The following is an 8,263-nucleotide window of genomic DNA, read 5'->3' as shown; positions in this document are numbered from 1 at the left end:
AGCTTTCCTATCTCTGTCAAAGGCACCACCATCCTCCTAGTCACTCAGGCTGGCTCATAATCTCAGTGTCACCCTTACCTCCTCACCCTCTCACTGCACATATCCAATCTGTTGTCAAATCTTGTTGCTTCTATTTTCCCAACTTCTTATGTATCTGTCCCTTTCTCTCCCTTCATCCAGCCAACATTCTTATTCAGGCCTTCATTCACCTCTTGCTTTGACTATTGTAGAAATCTTCTCATTTATTTTCCTGATTCAAGTATCTCTCAACTTCAGTCCTAAAGCATAGGTCTGACAATGACATCCTTTCCCTCACCCCATGCTCAGTAAGATCCAGTGACTCTGTATTAACTGCATGATCAAATATAAGGACTTGTTGGGCCTTTAATGTCCTTCTACCTTACCAGTCTAGCTCTGAAATCGAGGTACTTGGGTCAACTTGATGTTCCTCGCATGTAACACATTCCATTTCCCATCTCCATGCATTTGCATAGCTGTTCCCTGTGCTGGAAAGGTTCTTCCTTCTTGCTTCAGTTTCTTGGCTTTCCTGACTTTATTCAAGATTCATTTCAAATGTCACCTTCTGCGGGAGGCCTTTCTCCATCTTTCCAGATGGCCTTCCCTTTTGACAATCCTTCCTTTTTAATACTGTGTTTACCTCCTATTGATATAGTTGTTCCCATGTCATCTCCTCCATCGAGATGTCAGCTCCTTCAGGTTGTGTGCAGCATCTTGGCTTTTCTTTATTTTCCCAATTTAATAGTGATTGGCACACAGTGCTTACAAATGCTTGTTAACAGATTAATTCTTTATGCAAATGTACTCATTTCTTTGACTACTCACTTAGCAGTGAGGACTGATGGGAGACTACCTTCCCAAGTCCCAGTGTGATTCCTGTGACCTTGGGTTTTTTTGTTTGTTTTGTTTTGTTTTTTACTATCTGGGGATTGCACAAAGAATGAGGCAGAGAGGCACCACTGGTTAGTCAAATCCAAAAGTGACACTTCTGGCCCTCCTAAGGAAATTTTACGAAATACTTAGGAATAATAAGAATGATATTCTTGTTATTAAGTGATCCTCTTCTACATGAAACAGGTGAGTGCTCCTAAGTTGGTATGGGAAGGAAAACTTTGGGAATCTTAACCTGCAATCCTTTCCATTCACCCTGCCTCCAAGAAATCCTGAACCAACATTTATCCTCTCACCAGGATCAATTAGGACATTCTTTTATCAAAAAGAGGATGGTAATTATGGTGAACTGAGAAGGAGTGCTTTCATTAGGAATCACCCAAACTGAAAGCCAAATTGTTTTCAATTCTTTTGACTCACCCAGCCAATATTTCTGAGGAGAGGTGGGCTTTGTTCTTTGGTTTCCCAATCTTGTGTATTCAGTGGTACAGATGTTTCCCATTTGTGACATATTAGCTACTGGACATTTCTTCATTTCCCCCTGCCCTTGACAGATTCACTATTAAATGGCAGTGAATTCAATAAATTGAAACTGGACTCCAACATGGAAAGTGGGGCTGTATCTAGTGGCTATGATAGAGGCCTTCATTTATAGGTCCTTGATTTTTGATCCTAGAGACCCTTTTTATGTAAAGAAAGCCAATGGCAAAGAGCCTTTCATTTCAATATATTATAATGTATATTTCAGAGATTTTTTAAAATGTGCTAATCACTTGATTATCTTATGACTAACATTTGTTGAATGAACCCCTAAATGGCAAGAGCGTAAGAAAGACAAGCTCCATATTTAGCCCTTCCTTCCTAATCTATATCATATTTTAGGTTAAATTCACACTCATAAAGGAAAACATTTTTCCAAATATGTAGAGTCATGGAGGGCAGAGAGAAAATGAAAGAAGTATGAATCTTTGAGAGGGGGGTCTTACTGATTCTATTTGTGAATGGTTAGAAGTATCCATCCATGGGATGGACTGCTTTTGGAGTTACCCAGTCTTCCTGGAGATTTTGAAGTAGAGAGACTGAGTGATTACTACCCTAAGATGTTGAAGGAGGGATCTTTCTAATTGGAGTAGGGGTCTACAAGGTCCTTTCCAACTTGGAAACTCTGGGATTCTGGACCTCATAATGTTTACTCATAGGAAGCATTTAAGAATGCTTGTTGATGTTGAATGAATGAGTTTTTCTTCCTTTAAAATAGTGTGATAACAGGTTTAGGAGCTTGCTAGATTTTGTAACTTCCTTTGACCTTAGGCCAATAAATACGAATAGAGCAAATCATTCTCCTTTCAATTTCCTGATTTTAAGTGAACAATGACTTTAAAAAATTGAACTAGGATTCTTGGGTTTAAAAGCTTTTGATTTTCTTAATCTTTTATGCGATATAGCATAGAGGACCCTAGACTTATTATCCCACTTCATATACTTACTAGGTATATGACTTTGGGCATGGTCCTCAATTTCTCTGAATCTCTTTGTTCTCACCTGTAAAATGGGAACCATAATTTGAGGAGCAAATGAAATAATATATATGAAGTGCTTCACACTATAATGTACTATAGTTTGCCTGCAATTACTGTCAGGTCACAACATACAGTTTGGTATACCTATCTTAACATTTAATAAATATTTCCCTAATATCCTGTTTAACCAAACAGAGTCAATATAGTATAATGGAAAGATGTCTAGGCTGAGGATCTTGCTTTGCCACCAGCTAGCTGTTGTGAGTGGGAGAAGGGCCTCACACAGGGTAGGTGTCCTAGAAGTAGTTGTCAAATTAAACTGAATTGAACCAGCCAAGTCATTTTAACTTCCATGGGACTCAGTTGCTTCGCTTATAAACATAGCGATAACTGTAAAAATAATTAAAATAATTGTAAAGTAGATGTAATACTGTACTGACCTGAAGAGAAAGGAGCTGAGCCAGATGATCTCTTGGAGCCTCTTCTAGTTCTAATCAATTAACAAACACATACTAAACCCTGATTGTGTATCAGGCACTGTATAAATGCAAAATCAAGACAATCCTGATTCTTTTACTTGGGGGTATAAAGCAAATGGTCTGCTTATTTTGAGGTTTCAAAGGAAACTAGCAGAAAGTGAAGCAGATTTTCTTGATCTTAAAGCAGAAAAGATATTGCTGTTTAATATTGAATCATGTACCTACTATGTGTATGAAGCTCTATGAAAAGGTGGGTAACAAATGCTTAATCCTCTGAGTTGGCCCATGCCATTTTTCCAGGGTTTAATTCAAATAAATTTCTCTAATACACACACACACACACACACACACACACACACACACACACACACACGGAGAGAGAGAGAGAGAGAGAGAGAGAGAGAGAGAGAGAGAGAGAGAGAGAGAGAGACAGAGAGAGAAATTTTCCTGTTTGTAAGGAATCATTTACATGTGATACCAGGCTGTGAACTGTAGATGGCATTCTAACACTTTATCAGTTTATTCTGCATGAAAAAAGAAAGCTGAGAATTGTAAAAAAAAAAATGTAAAATGCATTATAAATAATAATCTAATCCTTTGTCTACAAAATGGTAACAATGATTAATTCTGAAAATACTCTTCAAACTTACTCTCCATTTGGAACACTCCCAGAGCACTGATGAAATGAATATCAGTTTTTCAAAATACATTTTATCGTTATCTTTTGTTTTTTGCATCTTCTAAATCTAACTCCATCCCATGTCTCTCTTCTTTCCCACCCTCCCAGAGAGCCATTTCATACTACAAACAAATTGGAAAAAGAGAGGAAAAAGAGGAAGAGAAAAAAATCAGCAAAAGTGATCAATAACATTTTTCTAAAAATCTGACAGTAGTATATGCTATGTTCACACTTATGGAAAATACCTCCCTCCACAAATGAACTGGCATCTGTTTGAGAGCCAGTTTGTCCTTTGTTGTTTTCTAACCTTTATTTTCAGTTATTTTGTAGTCGTTCCCCTTTACATTGTTATCATTGTGTACATTGTTTTCTTGTTTGGCTTCATTATATATTAGTTTGTTTGAGTCTTTCTGTGCCTTTCTACATCCATCATATTCATTGTTTCTTAGGGTAAGAAACATATTCCTAAACCCAGGTTGGTCAGCCGTTGCTCCCAGCCCACGCATCTACTTTCTTTCCAGCAATAGCTGTCCCCAAAGTGCTCTTGTATTTGGGGGCATACGTGGGGCCTTTCTTATGTTCATTACTGACCTCCTTGGGGTACGGGCCTGTTGGATCCCTTCTTAGTTGTTTGGTGATTTCAGGTGGTCACCGTTCCAGATTGCCTCTCTCAATGGCTTCTTCTCCAGCCCCAATAATCTTCCTGCAATAATTCCTCAATGTTTAGCATACTCCCGCCCGGTTATGCTCTTTTGAACTCATGCTTGTTAATTACAAACCCCATTTTCCATCTCTTTTAAGTCAGCTCCCATCCCCTTTGAGGCATGCCCCTCCCCACAATGCCAGACCCCTCTCAGAATTTCTCCTCCCCTTCCACTGTGCTCTCCAGTAGGCCTGCTTCCTGGTGAACAAACTGACTTTCATCTTAAACTTTTTTCTTTCCCATCCCTCCCATATCTCTGAGCCATGGGCAGCATTCCTGGCTGCCCTTTTTAGTACAAGTTGAACTTGTACTCATCTCCCTGGGTCACTGCAGGAGAGTCATAACCCTCTTTTTTGTCCCTTTCTCCTGTACCACCATCACTCTTGAGCCTATTCCATTCTCTCTTCTCTAACAGATCACCCATTATGATTCTCATTCTTTCACTAATGTTCAATATCTACTGACTGCTCAAATCCATTCTTGAACTGACCAACTCACTAGTTCTAGATCTCCTCCCCTTTCTTGGTTAAACTCCATAAGAATGCCCACTCCACTTGCTGCCTCTATTTCCTTTCCTCTCAGCTCTGACTTCCAGTTGCAGTCATTCAACTGAAACCCCTCTCTCCAACGTGACCAAAGATCTCTTAATTGCCGATATAATGACCTTTTCTCTCTTCTCATCCAGCATCCTCTGCAGCCTTTTACAGGTCTTCCCTCTCCTCTCTAGGTTTTCATATCACCACTCTCCTGGTTCTGACCTCCACCTTTCTGACTTCCCCTTCTCAGTGTCTTTGATGCATTTTCCTTCGGGGCACACCCACTGACCTTGGGTCTGTCCCAAGACTGTCCCGCACATTATTTGTTTCTGTTATACTCCCTCATGGGAGGGATCACTTCTCTGCACATGATTCCCTCATCTGTTTACTCAACCCTAAACTCTTTCTTAACATGTAGTCTTTTCTCATCAACTACTTTTTGGACAGCCTAACTGGATATCCTCTAGACAGTTTAAACTCACACAATCCAAAATAGAACTCACAATCTTGCTCCCTAATTGCTTCCCTCTTCTGAACTTTCCTATTTCTGCATCATCTTCCCAGATACACAGGCTTGCAACCCAGGTGTCACCCTCAAATCCTCACTCCCCTCAGTATCCAATGGCAGCTCCTGCCCCAATACCCAGTGTGTTAGCAAGTCCCACGAATTCTACCTTCACAACGTTTCTGTACTGTATACTACACTGTAGATATTCCCTTCTCTTCATTGACGAATCTGCATTCCGGTGTGGGCCTTCACCAATTCATACCTGAACTCTTGCAATGGCCTTCTGGTTGGTCTCCCCTTCTCTAGCCTATCCTTTACTCAGTTGCCAAAGTCATCTTATTAAAAATGTATTTTTGGACTATTTCACTCTCCTTTCCCCAGCCCCAACTCACTAAACTTTAGTGGCTCTCTATTACCTTCAGGATGAAATATAAAATCATCTCTTTTGCCATAGAAAGCCCTTCACAACCTGGCCCTTTCCTATCTATCCGGTCTTCTTACTCTTTACTGAGTTACACATATTCTGGGAACTAGTGATACTGGCCTGGCCATTCCTCCCCCACAATGCTCCTAAGTAACTGTGTGTTTTTTTCCTGGCTGTTGTTCTTCTCCTAGAATACTCTTTCTCTTCACTCCGCTTCTTAGCTTCACTAGCATCCTTCAAAATCTTCACTCTTGAACTTATTCCATTCTCTCTTCTCTAACACAGTGCCCATTATAATTTTCATTCTTTCACTAATGTTGTCTCTATCTATTGACTGCTCAAATCCACACTTGATCTGACCAGCCACTAGTGCCAAATCGCACCTCCGAATGAGCTCTTTCCCAGTTTCCTTCAATGCTGACGTCTTTCCTCTGCGATGGCCCTATATCTAATCTATCTTGTGTGTTCCTTGTTGTGTAATACAAGTTTCAAAAAGGGAGATAGTTCTGGTCCTGCAGGAGCTTCCAGTCTCAAAGAGAAAGACAGTACCCCATAGGAAGCTGGAGAGAGGGAAAGGAACACCAGAGGGAGCCTAGAGCATGAATAAGGGGAAATCCATCACATTTCTTCTTTGGCATCATAGGTAGGATCTTAGCTGTTGTGCTGGAATGGGCCTGAGAGATCTCAGCCAGACATATTAATGTGAAACACCCTTGGCGCTTTACTAAGTACAGGCTCTGAAAAGATGAGGTTAATCAGTGACGGGAAGTGGTGGAGTCAAGATTTCCATCCAGTTTCCTTTCCACCACACCAGTATATTATATTTGATCTCTTCCACCTGGTTTTATGGAGTCATTTGCACACAAGCAAACACTGCTTTCTTTGAGGACCAACCAGAGGACTTTGGATTTCCTGTATAAGTGGGTCACCTCCCTTTTTCACTTTCAAGTAGATTGTTGTGGAGTCCTGCAGGAACAGCCTAACCAGGGGTCCTAAAACTATGGCCCGCGGGCCAGATGCAGCAGCCGAGGACGTTGATCCCCCTCACCCAGGGTTAGGAAGTTTCTTTATTTAAAGGCCCACAAAACAAAGTTTTTGTTTTTACTCTAGTCTGGCCCTCCAACAGTCTGAGGGATAGTGAACTGGCCCCCTATTTAAAAAGTTTGAGGACCCCTGGTAAACCTTTCCTTCCCTGGGCCTCCTTAGAGGATGAAAGTCAGTTGCATTGGGTGGGAAGCTCCGCCAACGATTTTGCATATTCCCCATCTTCTTTGAAGTTGTCCTCTAGTGAGGTGTTTGTTGGGAGTAGAGCAGAGTAAGAAGACCACTGTCTTTGGCGCCAGCTTAAGGCTCACACCGGGGCTCTGTGATGTTGGACAGATCACTTCAGTGTGCTCAGCTAGAAAATGAGGATGGGGGTGGGGGAGTGGTTTGGACTAGACGATCTCCCAGCTCCCTTGAAGCTCCGAATCCTCTGATGTTTGAGCTACCTCAGCCTTAAAGGACGAACAATGGGTGTTTGACATTTACATGGCACACGTAAAAAAAAAAAAGCCATACAATATTGGAGTTTTCCCTGGCCCTGGGGCATTGTAAAAAATATCTAATTACCATCTAGTGCATTGTATATCTTCACTAATAGGCCTGGGACATAAGTGTGCCACTCCCAGTGTGGGGGCCAGGGATGGGGGGAGGATTTGTTTAAAAGAACGAGATGTTTTCCTTCATGGGAGCTATAACAATACAAGTTTGGTACTGATAAATATTGTCCTTTCCAAGCACTTTTTAAGAAATATTGATGGTTTGAAACACCAGCTCAGGATGAGGTGGATATATTTCAATTTAAATGGTTCCCTCTCCAGCCATCTCCTTCACTCTGGGAAGCAGTCCAATTCCGACAATCTCTTGTGTTTCTGGGGTGTGGAATCTTTCATTCCAGGAGCGTCAAAGCAATCCTAAGGGGCTCTTAAAGAAGGACAGGAGCCTGGGAGGGAAACTTCAAAATGTTGGCAAGTAGACAAATAAAATACCCTTCAGTTTTAAATGAATGCAAAATATTGTGAAACTGTGTCTCTGAGATGATTCCCAATGTGTAATTTCAAAAACATTGGCCAGTGCTCACAAAGAAAGGGCTGTGCTTACCCCTAACCTCCAAATAATAAGTATTCAAAATATCCTTTTCATGAAGATTCTCATTCATAAGTTAAGACGTCCTCTTTATTAGCCAAACAATGTTTGAATGTCTTGGAAAAAAACTCTTTCCCTTTTCATCCTCTTTTACGTGAAATAATTAAAATGATTATTTTCCATTTATAACTTGAAAAGTCTCTAGTTAAGAGATTTTTGGGGGAGGGGTTGGAGATATACTTTTCTAAAAAGCTCATTTGGGACATGAATGTATGGATGATAGTTAAGGGTTGATTTTTAATTCAGAGCAGAAAGTGAAGGGAAAAGCTCTGTCCTCACCTACTTGCCTCATTTTCTTCCTTGGCTTCCCTCTCCCAT

Source organism: Sarcophilus harrisii, chromosome X (assembly GCF_902635505.1).
Source record: "Sarcophilus harrisii chromosome X, mSarHar1.11, whole genome shotgun sequence".
Taxonomy (NCBI): Eukaryota; Metazoa; Chordata; class Mammalia; order Dasyuromorphia; family Dasyuridae; genus Sarcophilus; species Sarcophilus harrisii.
The sequence above is the reverse complement of the archived record's forward strand: the minus strand, read 5'-3'. Positions refer to the sequence as shown.